Consider the following 21,611-nt stretch of genomic DNA (forward strand, 5'->3'; position numbering starts at 1 on the left):
GCTCAGTACTTCCTGAAGAACAGCGTGTTGTTTGGCCTTCAGAGATATCACAGTCCTCAGCTTACAGTGACACAAGAGGCTGCTCTCACAAAGGAGATTCTCTCTTCTTTCTAGAATGGGGAAAGAAAAAAACTTAAATAGAATAAATAAAAATTGTTCATGCCACAGAGAAAGCAAGTTGAGCGTGAAATTATGCACTTGTGGAATCAGATTAACAAACAAACAAACAGTGCTTAATCACATTTTTCCTTGATTCACATTCATTACTAGAGCATTGGACACTGGGTAAAACATTGTACATTGTTTTTAAATATAAAAGTAGAATATAATAAGCCAAAACATTATGAACAGAAGAACTGCAAGACGCTTCAAAAAACCTACCTACAAAAGCGACAGTACTGTACTTCAAATGTAATGTCAAAATATATGTTATTTATCATTTATATTCTATTAACTAAATTAAATCAACAAATTGTGTGACCACCCATTTAAAACAGTCACTTCAACATAGTTTTTCAGGTGGCTTTGCAGGTAGGTCTCCTGAAGCATCTTGGAGATGTTGCCACAGTTCTTCTACTTTTATATAGATTTTTTTTTTTTTTCTCTGACATTTATATTTATAACTACAATACTATTTTAAGTCAGAATTAAATCATTATGGTCGATTACAATGCTACTTTATGATCCTTCTACCAAATAAAGCCCTGCATATAATAAATCCATTTGGATTGCTGAATGGCCTAATGTAGTGGGGATGTTCAAACAGAAAGCCATTTCAAAGTCAAAAGCTTACACTTCATGTCAATGTTAGCCAGAGGCAAATACATTTTAAACTGCAAAACTTTGTCAAATGAATTAAGATAAGGACTAACATGCTTTTCTAAATGATAAGATAAAGTCATTAAGATATTTATAATGCTAAATAGAACTCGTGCTATGAAACTAAACTATTATGCAGATACACTTGACAGTAACTATGGGTGTCAACATTAGAACCTTCATGGCCTCTCGGGCTAATCAAAGCTAATTCATTTACTGTCAAACTCACTAAAGCAGCTAGTACATAAATGTCTAATTCAAGACAGGAAGAGAGAGTAAGATTAAATTTAGTGAGGGAGGAAGAGGGAAAAAAAGATCATCAGAATGACGCCATGGATTTAAAAGTGGCTACAAGTCTCTTAAAAAAAGTAAATGTCTCATCAAAATTGTGGATGAGAAAATAGACAATAACATTTAAATAAAATAAGAATAACAGAAAAAGAGAAACATCAATGAGATAAGTAATGCAAGATACAGAAGAAAAATTATTTGAGATAAGGCAGTGATTGTTGGAAATCCTGCAATGTGAAAACATCCACTTCTCCTGTTACTACTACTACTGAATGGGTCACAATTGTGGAAATGAATGAAAACTCCCTCACCGTGGTGAAATCACCACCATTTGGTCTTTGGGATCCAAATTTAAAGGTACGTGAAATGATGTAAAGATCAGCTGAGTTGCATTTCTGTGTGTAACCATCGTTACACTTTCAATATTCACAGAGCAATGCTCTGAAGAGAATGTGACTACTAGGATAGCAGTTGATATTATGATAAGAGCTAAATGAAATTTAGATTTGCCATCACATGAATAACGTTAAAATAGAAAACAGTTGTTTTAAATCATAATTATATTTCACAATATTACGGCTTTAATTGTATTTTTGATTAAATAAATCCAGCATAAGAAGAGCATACGAAATTTCTTTCAAAAACATAAAAACATTTTTACGACCTCAAACCTTTGAACAGTAGCTCAAAATACTGTTCCAAATGCCTCAACCCAGAAACCATGTAATCATCAAAAGGAACTTTTAATTTAGAGTAGAAATCCAAACTGCAGAGAAAAAGACCCTTTCAAAAGACCACAGCGCACCACTTACATACAATCACAAAAAGGTCAAGGACTCTGTGGTTATTAATATCGTAAATGTCTTTTGTATTTGCTGCAGTAACTGAAAGCTGTGTCACGGTGGTGTTTTCGCTCCAGAATGCGCTTGATGACAGATTGAGACACTTAACACTATATCAGCTGTACCATCCCAAGTGAACACACTCACTGACATACGGTCACCATTCACCCCTACGCAATGAATAAATCAGCTGCTGAAGCTACGAAAGCAAACACACTTGGTGAGGTCAAAGAGTCTGAAGACATTAAAGCAACATATAATGACCCTGCTGACCTGCTGCACATGGAAAAAGAAGCAAATAATGTGCACCCTGACTATACTGTAATTTAAACATACTATGACGTATAATTATTCACATTATAAACATTGATGGAAAACATGTCAAGAGAAAATGAAACCTTACTCACAGAAAACACATTCAAGGCAATGACAGCATGCAGTACAGTATACTGATATCAATTAGAGCTTTTCAATGCATAAAAAGACCTTTCAGCAATAATAAGAAAAAAATTAGCTGGCTTGTGTACTTCATTTCATTCAGCACCACTCAGAGTCATTAGCATGGCTTTTCAACTCTTACTGAGCGTAATTAATGAAGCCGAAGCCAGCGTGTGAATGGCGACGCTCTCTGCTTGACGTTCGCTCCTTCCCTGCAGCAGCAGAGGTGCCCATGTCTATCTCTATTTACACTAGCAAAATGCTAAATTCTAATTATCTGACATAATTAGTATATTAAATCATTAAATCATTACCCTTTTTTCGCTCTCAAACACATTTGCAGTAAACACATAAGTCTTTTAATCATGACAGATGTGAAAGGCCAAAAATAAATAAATAAATAAATGATTATATAAATGTGCTATTGACTTCCAAAGCTCTGAAAGTCAGCATGATGGTCGTCCCTCTCACTACTGTGAACAGCTTGAACGGCGATGCCAGCACAGTGTGAGCCACATGAGAGATTGCGTTTTAACTGAACACCTGTATTTTGAATATGCATGCCATTTGGTTTTCATTTCAAAGTTAGAGAGTTTGCAAATATGCAAATAAGCACTAAATCACTGAATCCTTTCAAAAGTCATTTATGTAAAAATGATGCACCATATTTTTATATGACATATAGCCATTCAGCAAATACTGGATATTTAATATTATATTTCCCCTATTTTTGCATTTAGATCATATTTGCCATTTTTAAAAACAGTTCATTTAATAAAAATGTTAAGTGTAATCTTTAGCCAGTCTGAAAATAAATGTATTTATATATATATATACTGTACAAAAAATGGATTAGAAACGATTTTCAACTAGAAATTGCTAGTAAAGTTATTATTATTTTTTTTATTTTTTTTTTGATAATTATATAATAATAATTAAATAATTAAAAAATAATAATATAATAATATAATATCATGATCCCTAATCTAATTTAATCTTTTTTTTTTTTTTTTTACATTTAATGTCACAGAGTCTCCAAACTTGGTCCTGGAAGGCCGGTGTCCTGCAGAGTTTAGCTCCAACTTGCCTCAACACAGCTGGCTGGAAGTTTCTAGCATGCAATGCATGATTAGCTGGTTCAGGTGTGTTTAATTGTGGAGCTAAACTCTGCAGGACACTGGCCCTCCAGGACTGAGTTTGGACACCCCTGTCATAAATAATTAAAATAACATATTATTTAAAGAAATAAACTATTATCTTAGTAAAAAAAAAAAAAAAAAAAAAAGATTCAAAACCTATTTCCCTTTAAACCGTATGGCACCACACTTTCAACAAACAAACAAGCTTACGTTTAGGTCATATTGTCCCGTACAGAGATGGTAAATGTAGGACATGTGCTGTCAGAATGACACCTAAAAACACCATACAGTTCTGTCCTAGAACGCCCTGCACCCATGATAAAAGCATAGCAAGTATCTGCTATAATGATCCTGTGTCACCAAAGGAACAAGCAGGGAACATTTGCTAGTTCTCCAAGGTACCAGTGGGTTTTAGGATAAAGGAACAGAACAGCAAACATGATAGTATATAAAGACAGTCTCATTTAATTAACCTCTTAACACGGCAACAGGCCGTTATGTGCCCAAGCTTCATTTATCTCAGAGATCAAGGCAAATATGACTTTGGTATCCCAAAAGGTAGCGGATAGAAAGAGATATGACACATAAAAAGCTGTAAGCTGACTTGTTAGGGATGCATATCTCAGGAGAAGAAGAAACCAGGTTAACCATATCAGATCATCAAGCATTAGCTCCCCAGACTAAACACGGAGGCAGATGTGAGCCATTTATCAGATGTCAGAAAGTTACAACTTGCAAACAAATAAATGACGAGTTTTGAGCTTCAGCCGTTTCAGGGAAATAAACAACAGAATCTTCAAAAGGGGGTCCATAACTCCTAGGGGGTCCACAGCAGTACTACAGAGGGTCCGTCACATACAGTTTGGTCTCAAACTATATTTTGTGAAGAAATGGAAACATGTATTAAATAAGTTTAAAGGGGGGGTGAAATGCTATTTCATGCATACTGAGTTTTTTACACTGTTAAAGAGTTGGATTCCCATGCTAAAAATGGACAAAGTTTCAAAAATTCAAAAGTTCACGTTTGCCGGAAGAGCGCGCGCTCCCGTATAGCAGAGCAGAGAGAGGCTATGCGCAGACAATCACTGATCAGAGCGAGAGCGTCGCCAAATGTCACAAAAGGAGTGTGTTTTTTTTTTTGATCTAAGTGGGCGTGGTTTCAAAAGCCAGCTACCACCTTTTTGCCCATTTTCAATTGTCCGGGATGTATTTTTTATTTTTTATTTTTTTTAAGTTTCAAAAATTCAAAAGTTCACGTTTGCCGGAAGAGCGCGCGCTCCCGTATAGCAGAGCAGAGAGAGGCTATGCTCAGACAATCACTGATCAGAGCGAGAGCGTCGCGAAATGTCACATAAGGAGTGTGTTTTTGGTTGCCAGGGCAAGACAACCCTGCAGAGATTACCAAAGAAAAAACAGCATTAAGGGACCAGTGGATGGAGTTTATTTTTACAGAGCATCAACGGAGTTGTGCAAGTGTTTGTGTTTGTTCCCTGCATTTCTAAAAATGCTTGTTTTACAAACAAAGCCCAGTTTGACGACGGATTTGCGTATCGTTTATTTCTTAAGGATGATGCAATCCCAACGAAAAAGGGTCACGATTGTGTGTTGGAACCACAAGCGGTGAGTAAAACTGCTTAAAATATCTCTGCCTCCTTGTTAGTGCGTCCGCCTCCCATCGGAGACCCGGGTTCGAGCCCCGCTCGGAGCGAGTCCTTGCTGCTGCTGCTCTCGTTCAGTTTCAGCCTTCACAGCTGTCACAGCTTCCAAACGCTCTCAACGCAACTGGCGCTCGTGATTCTTTAGCTCCGCCCACACGTCACGCCTCCAGGCGCTCGTGTTTTTCCGGGAAAAATCGGTACAGACTATCTTTCTCTTATGAATATAATAAAACTAAATACTTTTTGGAGTTATGAAGGATGCAGTACTACTCTATAGGTACTCAAGATTAACATGATATTGAGTGAAAACGAGCATTTCACCCCCCCTTTAACTTCAAGTTAATAGTGTGTGTGTGTTTGTATATATATATATATATATATATATATATATATATATATATATATATATATATATATATATATATATATATGATTTAAAGGGGGAAAGGTACAACTTTTTCATGGTTCGGTTTGTTTCACGGTTTCGGTACAGTTTCAGTATGTGCTCTGTTTATGGAAATACTATAATTTCAAATAAAAATATATAATATACAAATAATCTATCAAACTTATGTCTCCCTGCCCGTGACGTCACGCTCTTCCGTTGGACAGATTACACATGAAATTCAGCAAATATCTAGACCCATTCCCCCTAGCGCTTTTGACGCAGCTCGAGTTCCTGAAGAGGAACTGTAATTCATCAACTGCCCACTTGAGGCTGGCTGCAAAAGCGCTTGGCTCCCCATGTTAAAATTCCCAACTTTACAGCAGAAACTGTGAAGGGGGTGATTTTTTATTAAATTCATCCTATTAAATTATATTAAGGGCAAGGCCACTTGAGTAACAGCTAAGTTGAGCTAAGTGGGTGTGGTTTCAAAAGCCAGCTACCACCTTTTTGCCCATTTTCAATTGTCCGGGATGTATTTTTTATTTTTTATTTTTTTGGCTGTTGCTACGAATAATAAGCTTCATGCAGTTGTAGGATTAAAATGCAAAACACTCCTCATTTCAATAATATCCATTTATGCTTCATGGCCTGAGAAAAAGACCCGTGAATGAAACTTTTCTCATTTATTTCAGTGTAATCGGCACGGCACTGCTGTAGTTTTAAAGGGTGTCTCTGATGAATCTTAAAAAGACAAATCGGCCCTGAAACTGTGCAACAACATGCAAGATATAAAAATACCGCAAGCCCATTACAATCAATAAAGCACATCTCACATTCACCAATTCCAAAATCAAAAATTCCTGCACCAGCTAATCAAGGTCAATAGAAATTGTATAAGCAGGTGTGTTATAGCAGAGCTGGAATGTCCAGAAACATAATTCGTAACCCCAGGCATTCCTCGTTATGCATTACTTAAATGCAGATGGCATGGTTTGAAGTATGTGAATTAACTGATTGGCTCAATTCCTCAAGTCTGCTGAGGACTGAATGACCTCTTCTTACCAGAAACTTTACTGCAGCAGTTTGCGGAGGGTCTTTTCCACTCCAGAATTACAAAGGCCTTGTACACAGAACAAAAATTTTCTCTAAAATTAGCTGTATTTGACTAGATATTATCTCGGTACATTGACCCCCATGACGCAAACCATTCTGTGTAAAATAACAGCTTTTAAACACTGGCTTTTGAAAAGTGTCTATCTATAAGTTAGTTTAATTAATATTTCGATTAAATTGAAGCTAACATGTTTGGGTAGAACTGAGTACAAGTTTTAAGTTCTACTAACTTATTGGATAAGTTAGTCAACTTAAAAAAAAATAGGTAGTTTACTGAAATGTGTTTAGGTAATTGGTTTCCACAATGTTTTTTGGCTATTCTGAACTTATCTAGTGTAGTTGCAATGACATATATTTCATTATTTGCTATATTTATGGTTCATTTCAAAAGCTCTGTCAGCACAGAACTATACGCATTTCTAAACACCTCTGCGCTCGTAGCAAACTCACAGCACATCTGCTGAAACCCTTATTTAGCTTTACTGAAGTAATAAAAAATGAGCAAACAAATATGTGAAAAACAACTGATGAAACAAAGCAGAAACGAATTAGACATATCAAGGGGGATTTGATCAAAGTGCTGACTTGCATACTGAATAAAGTATTTTCCGTGCGAAAGCCCAAGAGCAGAATGTACCATCCCAGACCTTGATTTTAGAACAGTTTGACAAGGAAGGATTTTTACGCTCATTGCCCTCCATGCTCAGTCTCCCGAAGATCTGGGTAAAGTGATTTACTTCAAATTTAAAACAGCTCTTTCAAACAGTGCTGAAATGAAAATCCCCGGCTCCTCAGGTGCTTAACCCTGTCTGTTTTGTTCCACTCAATTGATGTGAGCCACTCTTCATCTCTTCAGTACCTCCATATTGGGCATTATAACATAAAAAGGGACCACACAGCAGCCCTTAATTTCTACATTATGTGAAAAGAAATGGAGAGAGATTCCGATCAAAAGTGCTTCCTGTTGTCTAATGAATAATCAAGTGCACTCATAAAGGGAAATAAAATGCTTTTTTGCTGCCCTCATGTTTAAATACAATAACAGTAGTGATAGAAGATATGTATCTACAGACTAAAATACCAAACACTTCATCATAACCTCTGCACTAGTATTATGTCTTAATCTAAGGACTAAAAGGTTACACCTTAAAAATTAATCAATAATACAGTAATTCACATAACTTGCATGCTGAAAGACCTTAACTAAGTCCTAAACTAAAATAAAAACCAACAAAGTAAGGGGGTGTATCTGACAAATGCAAATGCGAAAGCATCTTTCAATGTCAAAAGGCATTTATACGGAAAACTGCATTTGTATACATGGATATGAAATGGTTTAAGAGATATTTGTATGAAAATGAGCAACTTCAGTCAACTCAGGATAAATTTCGCCGGAGGGAAGAGGATTAGCATGTCAGTTGCTTTAGAGGTGAGAGAGAATGACGCTTTCAGCATGCAAGTTATGTGAATTACTGACTCTTCACTTATATATTTACTTAATTGTAAAGAACATAATGCCAGAAAACTTTAAGACAACACTTGAAAGGGATTATACAACTAATTGAACTAATGAACTACAACTAACTAAACTGTTACATCTTAGTGTTTTAAAGGAATAAATTGCCTGGAAATGAACATTTGTTGAAAATTTCCTCACACTCAGATTAATCAGTGGATTACTGTGATGTTTCCATCAGCTGTTTGGACTCCAAAGGCACCCATTCACTGCAGAGGATCCATGAGTTAGCAAGTGATATAATGCTAAATTTCTCCAAATCTATTTCTATGAACAAAAACTCTTCTAAAGTACATCTTTGAATCTTTTTTGGGTGAACTATAGCTTTAATAAATAACAACAGTTTTGAAAATAAAATGTATTTTACACAAGGTTGTATATGCACACTTGCCATGCATGTAATTTTCTTTGATGATCTAATCTCAAATTAAATTAAAGAAAAGCCATGGACAGCAAAGTCCAGAAAAAAAAAACCCCTGCAATGGTCGATTTCCATGACACAAATATGCGATGTATGAGCTGCATGAATATTCTATAGACTGTGCTCATGGGTGAGTAGACACAATCCTCAAGTCACATTCTGCACAGCTGCACTCTAATTAAAGCACACAACATGTGGCTCCATTACAAATTCATGAGAACTGCTTTATCATACTCAGCATGTGTGATAATTGCTACGTCACATTGTGCAAAGCTTGTAGTGGTATTACCCAAGGTGTTTTGAAATGTGTGCACTCCATCTTTTGAGATTTCAAGAGGCATTTTAAAGCACAAGAATGGGAGGCAGTGAGGGTCCTTCAGGAAATTGCACCCAGACTCTGAAGAGATGTTATATGTGATGCATGCTCTAAAATTCTACTCTCACACTCCAGATTTCATAGTTTAATCTAAAAGATAGCACAAAGCAGGACTCAACAATTATGATTTTTTCCTGCAGAGCAGTAGGTTACATTTTTACATGAAAAAAATTTCACTGGCTTGAAAGTAGGGTAAATGCTTTAATTTTACTTATTTATTTACTATAAAAGCTGCATAGACGGCATATATAAATTTTTTGGCAGTTTTGTTTCTTTCCAAAACAAACACACAACAAACTGTTTTAAAATCTAAAGTTGCCATCAAAGGAAAATTCCTCCCCATCTATTTTCGCAATTTCTCAAAAGAATAAAATAAAAACATAGATAGAACAGACCTTCATGTGCCCAAGCTTCATTTATGTCAAGATAAATTTGGATAGGAGTCCCTGCCTTTTTTTTTTTTTTTTTTTTTGCCTTTTTATTTATTTACAAAAAAACACACAACAAACTGTTTTAATATCTAAAGTTGCCATCAAAGGAAAATTCCTCCCACCTATTTTCGCAATTTCTCAAAAACAAAAACAAAAAAAACAACAACCCATGGATAGAACAGACTGTTATGTGCCCAAACTTCAAGATAAATTTAGATAGAAGTCCCTGCCTTACTTATATATATATTCTGTTTTCCTTTGGATGTGTCACAATACTGAAGAAAAGATGTAACTTTAAATAATTATAAAGGCTTATGTTTAGCATAATCATAACCTCTAAAGTCCAATTGCAGGATGCCTGAAGTTGATCTAAATAACTTCATTTGGTACCATGACAAATAAAACTGAGTAAACCCAACAAAATAAAATAAGTGTTAAGTAGTAAAAATTTTTATATGTATTAATATAAACTAATTTCATTTGAATCCACTAAAAATAGCAGCTAAATCTTATCTAGCAATAATGCTCCTATTTGTGCTAAGTTAAGGCTTATATACTGTACCCATCTCATTAGTTTGATAAGTAAAGCCCTAACTAGCCTGACAACTTATCACACTTTACATAAGTTTCTAACCCAGCACACACATCATTACACAATAACAGCAAACCTTCATTGAGGACTAAGACGTGACATGACAGCAACAGAGTAAATCCTGCATTGGGCCATCTGAGCATGTGGCGGTTCTGTCAACAAGCCTGAACCATCCACATGCTTATCATTGAGCCATGCGCAAAAAAAAAAAAAAAAAAAAAAAAAAAAACATTCCCCCAAAAATGCTGACTCCAAATGTTCATCTTTACTTTAAAGATGTGGATGTCATATCCTATCTGCCTAGTTGGGAAGTAAGGTTAGACAAGAGCACTGTTTATTTGGCATTCTTCTGCCCAGGCACCTGTGGGGAAAGCAATCTGGCATCTTTCCATCACCACCTCTCCCCTCCTGTCCCAGGTGTAAAAAGGTGTTGTCCACTAGTTGAACCTTGCCCACAGCACACAGTCAGAGGTGACGTGACAGATGGAAAAAAGCTGTTTATTTGGCTTGTGCTCAGTTTTTGAACTGACAGGTAAAACCTGGCCCTGCTTCCCTGCTCCTGACAGTTGTGGCCATTAGTTCTATCACACTAGCATACCAACCAGTTTAGAGTGGCAACATCTCACTGACTGAGGAGTGAGGCGGCTCTGATTGGAGTCAGACTCCGAGTGCTAAACTCTCTCACTGACAGCAACAGGAAAAAGCTCTAGACTTTCACTGAAACCAATGATTATGCTCATTTTGCTGTCCCTTTCAGACCTAATGAATCAATGAATAGAGGCGATATTCTTCTGGAAGGGAGCAGTAAAGAATTATAGTTTCAAATCTCAAATCTGAGTTCAAACAATGTCTTGAAGAGACAGTTCACCAAAAAATGAAAATTATTTCATTATTTATTCAACATATGTTCCAAAACATCCTTTGTTGTTATTTTCTTAGGTGATTTATTAATTAGACAATATATTATTAAAGTCTAAAATAACTAATTTCTATCTAAATATATTTCAAAAAGTAACTTATTTATATGATGGCAAAGTTACACATGCTTCAGCTAAAATAATAATAGTAATTGTACTGTTTAAGCAGTTATACTACTAGTAAATGACAACACTGTTTCTAAAATTATTTACAAAACAAATCACCCTGTGGATATGAAAATGTATGTGAGAGACTGTGCAGACTTAGACTAAACCAAAACCTAACAATGGGAATGAGTGATTCTGTGATTCACGTAGATGGTTGACATCAGTGAGACCCAGCCCCAGTGGTTGGCAAAAGCATTAAGCTGACTTCTTATGGTTCAGAGCTCAGGCCACCTGCTTCGGTTTCTTCAAGGCAAAATGACCAGTCGTCTTAAAAACCACTGGGTGAATCATGAGGTTTAAGAGTTCAGAGCCTCCAGGTTAATGCAAAATGCTGCTAAACACAGTCTCGGACACATCACACACCAAACATGCTCCACTTTCACACCACACTGTCCTCCAATGCAAGTAATGCACCATTTTCTAAAAAAAAAAAAAACAAACAAACAAAAAAACAAAAAAAACTTTGTTTGTGAAAAATCTGTTCAAATCTTTGTGAAAGTTAAGGCTGGATCCTGAGGAAAATTACCTCCTTTGACCAAATATATATATATATATAATAACCTGTCAAAAAGGACTACTTGCTCAAGTATTAGAAAAGGTCAATGGAAAATTTAAATAACAGGAAGTAACATTTCTCATTCAAGATGGAGCTCAGCACAATCAGCACTGGAGCTCCTCAGGGATGTGTTCCCTCCCCACTGCTTTTCTCCCTTTACACTAATGACTGCGCATCCAAAGACCCCTCTGTCAAGCTCCTGATGTTTGCAGATGACACCACACTCATTGGCCTCATTCAGGATGGTGACGAGTCTGGCTACAGACAGGAGATTAAAGAGCTGACTGTCTGGAGTAGTCTTAACAACCTGGAGCTAAACACGCTCAAAACTGTGGAGATGATCGTGGACTTCAGGAGAAACCCCCCTGCACTCCCCTCACTCACCGTCATGGACAGTACTGTGACTGCAGTGCAGTCATTCAGGTTCCTGGGCACCACAATCTCTCAGGACCTGAAATGGGACATTCCCATTGACTCCATTGTTAAAAAGGCAGAGCAGAGGTTGTACTTTCTTCGCCAGCTGATGAAGTTCAAACTGAACACAAAGCTATGTTTGAATGGCTGTGAAAGGAGAAAGATGCTCTTTGCGTACCAGCAACCGGAACGTGCTAACTAGCTAAATCTTGACTCCTTGATTTCAATGCAATTGCAATGATACATTTTGTCACTAGGTGTATAACATCCATGTTGATTACCCAATCAAACCAGGCGTAGCACCACTGAGTCTTATAGCAGCACAGACAATGTGGCACACAATCCACCAACTGGAAAAGGATAAGGAAAATAGTCTTTTGGTTCTTTACACTAGTGTCATTTCCATATCTGTTCAGTTTAGGCCTAAAGAGGAGTCATTACCACCAAATGAGCAGCGTTTGCATACCAAGAATGGCTTAAGGTCTTCGTTTTTTATGCAGTTCACTATCATTTCCTGTAATTGAAGACAAGCGTGCCATTTTCTTTTCATTTACAAGGTAATTTGATGGAAGGCAAATGTTATCATTTCAGAGGAGGGCATCACATCTGTCTGCTTTTGCACAATTTTCCTATATAGCTTGTTGCTTACTGCGACACAGAGACCCTGCACAATAAAAATAAATGTCAAAGAAAAGAAAAGTAAAATAATTAATTTGCCAGTACGCCCGGCTATGTGTCTCTAATTACCTTGGAAATCAAGTCAAAATGGAATTAGTATGCAAATAGCCACACAGGATGAGACACCACTTACACTGGCCTGATCAAAAGCTGGTTGTGCTGTGAAAGTAATTCACATTGAAATGCATATGCAAGAGGTAATCAAAGGCTACTACACCAGCATAAAGCATAGAGAGCTACAATTACAGGCACAGAAGGCTGACGAAGTTTAATTCGACAAAGCAATTGCTACAAGTTTCCTTAATGAACAATCACAAACGAGACACAGAACAGTGAGACAAATTGATTTCTAAAGAGGTATTTGAATAGTGATTGTGAATGGGTTGAGGAGGCATCTTATGTTTGAATTTGTAAGAAAGATGTCAATGGTCCAAGATGAAGTGGTTCAGGGCTGTTCAATCAAGCCAGTGTGTTTCCATCCATCTAGAGATTGAAACATTCTGGATCCAATACTCTACATCAGAGCCAGTGCTCAGTTCATTTCTGTCTTGTGTCTTCGACTGGATATAATAACTCTGAAATCTCAACACGATAAGAAAAAAGAATGTCTTCCGGGTTTCTATGTTTTCTCTTTTTTTATTTCCTTTGTTGTCTAGGTTTAGAAAAATCACATTGTCTCATTAACACCTTCAATATGCCCTACCAACAAAATCTGTGATAACACCCTCACGTGATTTAACCAAACACTGAATAATTTGACTGCTTTGCATCTGTTGTATGCTAAATGACACCACAAGAAACATTATGGACAGTAAAAAAAATAAAAATACATAAATGTAATTAAAAAGTATACAAATTATACAAAATTATTAAAAAAAAACCTGATTATTAATGTAAGTTTGTTTATAAAATTCACATTCTTGCTTTTGAATTTTTAAGAAACTGGTCTCATTTACTTCCATGGTATGTGTCTCACCATAATCCAGATTTGTTTTAAATAGAATAAACAAGAGGCTATTTTATTTTATTTTATTTTTGTGGTGATCAACATTATGCCACAAATGCTGTCAATTGAGAATATTTTGTACTGAACCCATTCAGATAACCTTTGACCTGTGGTCACTAACACTCACAGGTCTTCAGATTGTGGCTCATTCACTGCCCTTAGCACACATCCTGGTGCTAAGGGGTAATGGCAACACGTCAACATCTAACTATGATGGTGATGATGATGATGTAACAGTGCAGTATTCCTGAAACCCTGTTAATTCTTCCTACATACATGGTGATATTCTATTTGAACCCTGCTTTCCATTGACTGTGTGCACATATTTGTTGATGGAAAAGGACATGCTTCATATTGTCTCACTCTTTAAGAGTAAAAAGCATGTAATGTTTCATGGGCTAAAGCAGACATAGACTTCTAAAGAGTTACATGGGGTTTTTTTGACCTACATAGGTAACCACATGGTGGTTTCCATATGGTAAATCATATATGCAAAACCATAATAAAATATAGATGCATTCAAAGACGTACTCAGAGAATTTGATCTTTTGCAATCAAAAACATCACATCCACGCATCTACTTATTTACTGAAATTATAGAATTTAACGCAAATGATCTGCAAATAGTTTGACTCATTTTAAGCATTTACTTTCTTTTTATTTTTTACTTAATAATACAACTTAAGTTTCAATTTTTTTTTTTTTTTTTTTTTTACCTCAGAAATCTGAGGCAGTTTATAATTGTAAGTCATTTGTGAACTGTTGTAAAATTGACTGACAAACCTTCCTGTACTGTTTAGAAATGGACCCAATTAGAGGGCACTGTTTTCACAAGTGATGTTAGGTGAAGTGTATATTATTAGTCAAGGCACACAGCAATGCATCTGCACAGTATTATACACCAGACTGTTAATTATACAGAAATATATAATGTGCATTCACAAGTCTCCACATTTACTGAAAAACGAGGAAGTTCTGCACATTAATAATGTTGTAGTTCGGAAGAGCTTCTCGGAAATGATGCAAGGAGGTTGTCATCATTTTACTGCACATCAGTACGTATGTCTGTTTGTTCTGTCTTGTTTTCTGCTTGATGCTGGAGCAGAATTTTTATAATGAGACAAGCAAGTAACAAGTAATGTGTGTTTTTATTATTTCAAAGTAATGTTAACTGTGCAAACATCTGGATTTTGCAGGACTTCACAAGACTTGTGATCATTGGTTGGAATTAAAATATAATTTAATAAAAAAATAGTTATAATTTTGTAAAAAAAAAAAAAAAACTAGTTTTCATAGAATTACATATAAACCTTACTTTAATATAATTACTACAGGTTAATTCATAAAAACAAAAATGTTACAAAGACTAATATACTACAATGACACTAAAAACACAAAATCATTTGTTATTTTATAAATACACTGTAGGTGATAATTTCGGGGTGAATTAATATAAAGGAAACTGAGAAAGACAAAGAAACTGTGAGTATGGTCACAGGGGAAAAGTGAGAAATGGAGTTAGAGAGGAGATAGCCCAAGTGTGTCTTAATATAGATCAAAATAATAGTACAACAAGATGTCTCACACATAGTCTTTTTTCTGCAAGGTGTGTTACAAGTACAGTTATCTCCTGTTGCTGGTAGGAGAAGACCTGTGAGGGCAACAGCTGTCAATCAAACTTTAGCAGCCAGGAAGAGTTAGGTGTGTTGATAGGTTTATGTGCATATGAATGCACATGTGGGATAGATGCAGAGGCAAGACCTGCTGGCAGAACAAAACCAGAAGCCTGAAGATTTCTCCAGGTTTCTAAAAATAATACTTTGGGTGTTAGAACAGATTTTGTTGGAGCATCATTTACGTAGACTATAAAATTGGTGACACTATACCTACAATTCAGAAAAAAATCCTTATTAAATCTTTGGAGTTTAAGAAGGACAAAGGAACATGCCACAAATAATGCCCTTCTTTTCACATGACAGCTCAACTGGATAGGCATTTCAGGGACATTTTGGTAGTTTTTATTATAATTATTATTATTGCATTATTATTGATTCTATGCTATACAAATACAGTGAATTCAAATATTTACAGATTAGGAAGTCGTAATTATGATTTCATGTGCATTTAAATAACTTTGGTTGAGGCAAGATGGCAGTGTGCATTTTCTACAAAAAATACAGTAAGATTTTTATTTGAATTTTTTACTCAGTTAAAGGAATATATCCAAAAATGAAAATGTTATGTTTATCTGCTTAACCTCTGGACATATAATATATAGGTGTAAATTACCACAAATTACCACAAATTTTTCATTAATACAAATACTGCATCCACTGTGTCCACCATGTTTTCTAAAAGAAAAAGAAATCTTAAAGAAAATCTAGAAAGTCCCACTCATAATTATGACTTTGTGGTAGTATTCATGTGCATTAAACATGTAAATATAATCTTTCCAGCATGACTTGAATGCACAAATAGTGGTCCTTGTGGAAAGCACACACTGTACGAAAACAAAAATCTAAATATAAAAACAGAAAATCACCAGTGCATTTGCATAATTGTAACAAAATGCTCAATTGCATTAGGCATTATGCATAATTCAAAATATGTGTAAAACACCTCTGGAAGTTCAAATTCAATTAGACCATGATTGTCATGCCATTGTGACATGGCATGTAACTCTGCTATGTCAATTAACAATGCATTTTAGCTCGATCTCCTTGTTTAGAGATTTCTCTGTTGATGTCTACACCATTTCTCTTGCATTTATGCAGCCAGTATCATTATTAGCAATTGCCCCTTGATCTTAAAATGCCTGTCATCTTACTGTCTAATCATCATCCACCTCTAATCCAGGTCTGGCCTCCACAAAGTGCTGCAGGGAAATGAGTGGATTCACAGCGTTCTCATCCTCTTATCACTAGGGCAGCAAAGAACCAAAACCCACACTTTAATTAAGGTGAAATGAAGATCAAACCAACCAGTTTAGTTTCATATCTGTATCCTAATTTTTATACACCATTTTGAGCAGCGAGAAAGAAAGCTGTGACTTCAAAAACTCTCCAGCAAAGACCAGCTATTGTTTACAAGGAGTGCCAAAACACATGACAGACTCATGTCTCCAAAAATGTTTTTTAATGTGCCTCTATGACTATAATTTCTCAGTGCTTTTAATGAAGGAATCAAAGTTGACATGGTGTTAAGAGAGAATTCGGTTCTCCCCACTTCTGTCACTAACTTTTCCCGGGTGCCTTAGTAATTCTATCCATGCGTGTCTCTTGTGGCTGAGGCTCAATACACAAAGCATGACGAAATTCACTGGGTGATTGAAAGAGCACCTTCCGTTCCACAGTGGAGTTTCAGCAGCTTCCAGGATTTAATCAATCGAAGTGTTAAGTGCAATTCAGGTCACACAGCACATAGCACATCCTGGGCCAGCTTTTACACATGTTGTAGATCTCATTTCATGTGGATCAAGGATACTCTGGGTGCATGCCCTTTCTTACTTTCGAGGTCTAAACAAAGGGACTGCACATGGATCAAAGGTTACCAGGGTTGGGGAAAATTCTAAATGAAATCAACTGGCCTCCTGTAAGTTCATGAGTTGGAATTTATATATATATATATATATATATATATATATATATATATATATATATATATATATATATATATATATATATATTATTTTTATTTTTTTCAGGATTCTTTGGTGAATAAAAAGTTCAAAAGAACAGCATTTATTCAAAATAGTGATTTTTCCTAACAATGTACACTACAATTCAAAATTTTGGGGTTTAAATTGGTGCTTTTATTCAGCTAGGATGTGTTAAATTGATAAAAAGTGATAGTAAAGACTTTATTATACTTTTTATTATACTTGGAACATTAGGATGAGAATTGTAAGAATTGTAAGAATATACACACACACACATACATAATTCAGTAGTTTCTACTTTCTTAAATGCAAATTAGAATCCTAAAATTCTGCATCCTTAATTCTCATGGCATGTATAATAGTAGTACAATAAATCAGAGCTGAGACATTATACAGAATTTATAATTTAGCAAAGTCATAGCATTATGATTTCTCATAATTTGTACACTTTATTGTGTTGCACCCGTAAAAAAAAAATGGACAGAAGGATTATTTACAGATTTTAATTTATTTTCATATCCAGCACAGCCAGCCAATGAGGCTTCACTTGATGTCTGAAGGTAAAGAACCCCAATGGTCCTTTATCCAGTCAAAGACAGTCAACAATCAACTGTTATCACATATTCTTGAAAGATATTGATTAAAGGCCGTTGGTAGTCATCCATCTTGATCACAGCCTAAAAATTAAATAATTCCAGAGATGAAGTTAGTGCCACATACATAATTATGTTTTAGAGACCTAATCTTATATTTTGTGAAAACTTTGAGCATCTGGAATGGCCCGTTATACCCAAATGATGTAAAAAAAATACTAATACACAGCACAGAGAACACGAAACTTAGAAGCAAGAAAAGTTTGGTCATATATATATATATATATATATATATATATATATATATATATATATATATATATATTTATTTATTTATTATTATTATTATTTTTTATTTATTTATTTTTTTCTTGATAGGATACAAAAACATTGACTATAAACGATTACTAGCACTATAAATGCAGTAATAATTACTGTTCTGCATTTCAATTGCTTATATCTTATATAAAAACTTTTGTTGTGCCATGTTACATAACTTAAATAATCAAAATTCAAGCTCAATCATCTCTCTATTCAAAACAGTCATTCTCCATTCTTTCGTGAAATTACTATTTGATCATTTATTTCCCAATTAATTTTCATGTGCACTCATATTCATTTATTTTACTACTACAGACGTGTGTAGCGAGTGAAAGGGAATGAGATATGGGTCAGGGATTTACGCAGTGCATTTGAAAAGGAATAGGAGATTGACTCTCTATAGAGAGACGATCTCTGACCTCAACGCCTCCTGTGAAGGAAACTTGGTCAAAAATATTTCAAAGGAATAATCTTTGTGGTGTGCTCACAGGGAGGGGAAAAAATGAACATCAAACCCCAACCGTTCTAAAATGCTCTTTTTTGTTCCTTCTCTGGTCATGTAAGGTTAACACTTGACTTTAAGACTGTCTGACTGAGTTTGGGTGAATAATTTGAGGATTTTACACTATTCTCTGTGTGTTGCAACTGCGATATGAAAGAATTGTTCTAGACACTGTATAGTGCATTCAGTTTGCAGTAAGTGCTTCTTGATTGGAGTTGAACATTTTAAGATTTTGTTTTGTCACCACAGGGCGTATATGTCAAATCAAAGAGATTAGCACAAAATTGAAATTATGTAGCTCTCAGCATCTGTGTGCAAGCAATAAATAAATAAACTGCCTTGTTTTCCAATCTGATGCATGTCAATAACAAACTAGATGGAAGCTAGTCTCCAGGAGTAATGGCAAGTAGGGAGCTAAGAGTTAACTTACATTAAACAAGAACAGGAAATGGGTTGTTTTCTTGGTGGAACACAGGTGCATTTTGACTAGTTTTCCTGGAGTCAAATTAAAAAGTTTCTGGCTAAAAACATCAGGAAGAAAATGTCTCAGCCTAACTTTATCTTACCTAGACTTTCTCAAAAAGCCACCACTCCATGGGTATTCACTTTAAAGGTCCTTTTATATATATATATATATATATATATATAAAATTATTATTTTTATTTTTTATTTTATTTATTTTTTCTATTTTTCCAAGGTTTTAAAAGACTTGCTGTTTGGAGCAGGGCAAGTAAAGGAGACATTTGTTAAAAAAAAAAAAAAAAAAAAAGTCTTTGTACTTTGCCAGAATGTGTTAAAAGGCACAAAACACCAGCTCTAATATAAAAAAAAAGCTCCACTCACTATAGTGTTTTATAAACAGAATACACAATAGTCGTGTTGCAAAGATAACATGTACTTCAGATTATTTTGAAAATTATATTACTTAGTTACAGGTCCTCTGTTCAATCACAGACTGTCCCTCTTAAGGACAGCCGAGTAAATTATACTGTCTTCTATATTACACTCAAGTCATTTATCATAATTAGTTATCTATAAGGTTTTAAAATTATTAAATCCAGTTTAGGTCTTACTATTACAAACACTGACAATTTTATGGGCTCAAAAACTGTCAATAACTATTCTTTCCTTAAAATAAAACATTCACTAAAAAACCTGTAAGAGGAATCCTGTAAGAGGAAGCCAAATACCAAATAGGAAGGGATAGTGAGCCTATAATTTTGCTGTCAGCATGAGTGGCATTGAGATGGCTATGAGACACCTTGATAAAACTACAATTATTCTCACGAGACTGAGGTGGTCTGTGGTCTGAGGTGGTACATGCAGCAGTTTAACTACAGGTATCTGATCTCAACCTAAAGCATATCAGGGATACTCAAAATGTGGTTGTTTTCATGTATGCGACAAAATAATTTTATATTTATTAATACATATACATTTATAATAAAATGCTTTATAATAATAATAATAATAAACATTAGGAGAGTTTATGGGTTCAAACTATAATTTATAGTCTTTTCCACAAGTATTATTGAGTAGATACAATACAAATGTTGTGTTTATTATTGTCATCAATAGAAGCTGGAACAGTAATATATTCAATGCATATGATTTCACTGTTGTAGTGGATTTATTATGCCAAATTAGAAATATTATAAATACTATTTGTTCTGCATAATTAATCGGACACTTAAAAAGAAAAGTAACCTCTATTGGTGTCATCATGAGGGTAAAAAAAATATATGTATATTTTAATTATTACTATATTTACGAAAGGACAATGACGCATTTATGACTTAAAAAGCAGACTGAATTCTGTTCTTTACAGTTCCCAGAAAGCGTCTGCCAGCATCTCACTTTAGGGCAAATTATTTTACGCAGGAGAAAAAAATCTCCAAACAAAAAAGCACCAAATCCTCTTTAATCTGCTCTTTAAAAGTGAGTCCTCCTCGGGGATAGTGCATTAAGCCAGGTTTGACACAGTCAGTGTACAGCTTTGTCTGTGTTTTTGCTGGCTCTGTCCACATGAGGCTGGCCTTATGCACCCTCTGTAATTTTAGAGCTTTTCATGGACAGAGATGCTGAACAATGATGAAAAGCCACGGTGGTGTGCCTCCCTCTGCATCAACGCTTTCAAAGTGCATATTGTTTTTTATGGATAGTATCAGGTGTTTGAAAACTAGGTTCTGTCTGGATAAATGTAATTATAAAAATTCTCATATAAACAGTATCTTCATTTTTATTGAAGACTGTCAAAATAATGACAAAAAAGCACTGTAAAAGTGGTTCACAGAAGAAAGTCATAATGGTTTAAAATGAGTAAACAACAACAGAAATGTTAATTTGTGGATTAACTATTGCTTTAATCTAGGTTTAGGAAACTGTTGCAACCCAATAAACATGTCAATCAGCTTGTTAATTATTAATTATTCCAGTAGAATCTGATTTCTGCTCAATATTTAGATATGTGTTATCCAGATTTCAGTTTTCTGTGCTACCCTCTCATGGCCATTTGTATGCATCAGTAGTGTTTCATTTAGTAATTGTCTAAATGATCCAAATCCCAGGTTTGTCAAATGATTGAATTTTTTATAATTTTTAAAACCAGCTCATTTAGTGTCCACCAACATATAACTCACCAGCATCTACCCAAGTTGTGTTCTTTTCTCTTGATAAGGCCATGCCTTGAATTATTAATTTATGGATTATGTATTTATACACCACTTTGCATTTCTGAGTGTGATAATTTTCTGAATGACATGAGTTTATTGAG

The sequence above is a fragment of the Carassius auratus genome, chromosome 44, assembly GCF_003368295.1.
Source record: "Carassius auratus strain Wakin chromosome 44, ASM336829v1, whole genome shotgun sequence".
NCBI lineage: Eukaryota > Metazoa > Chordata > Actinopteri > Cypriniformes > Cyprinidae > Carassius > Carassius auratus.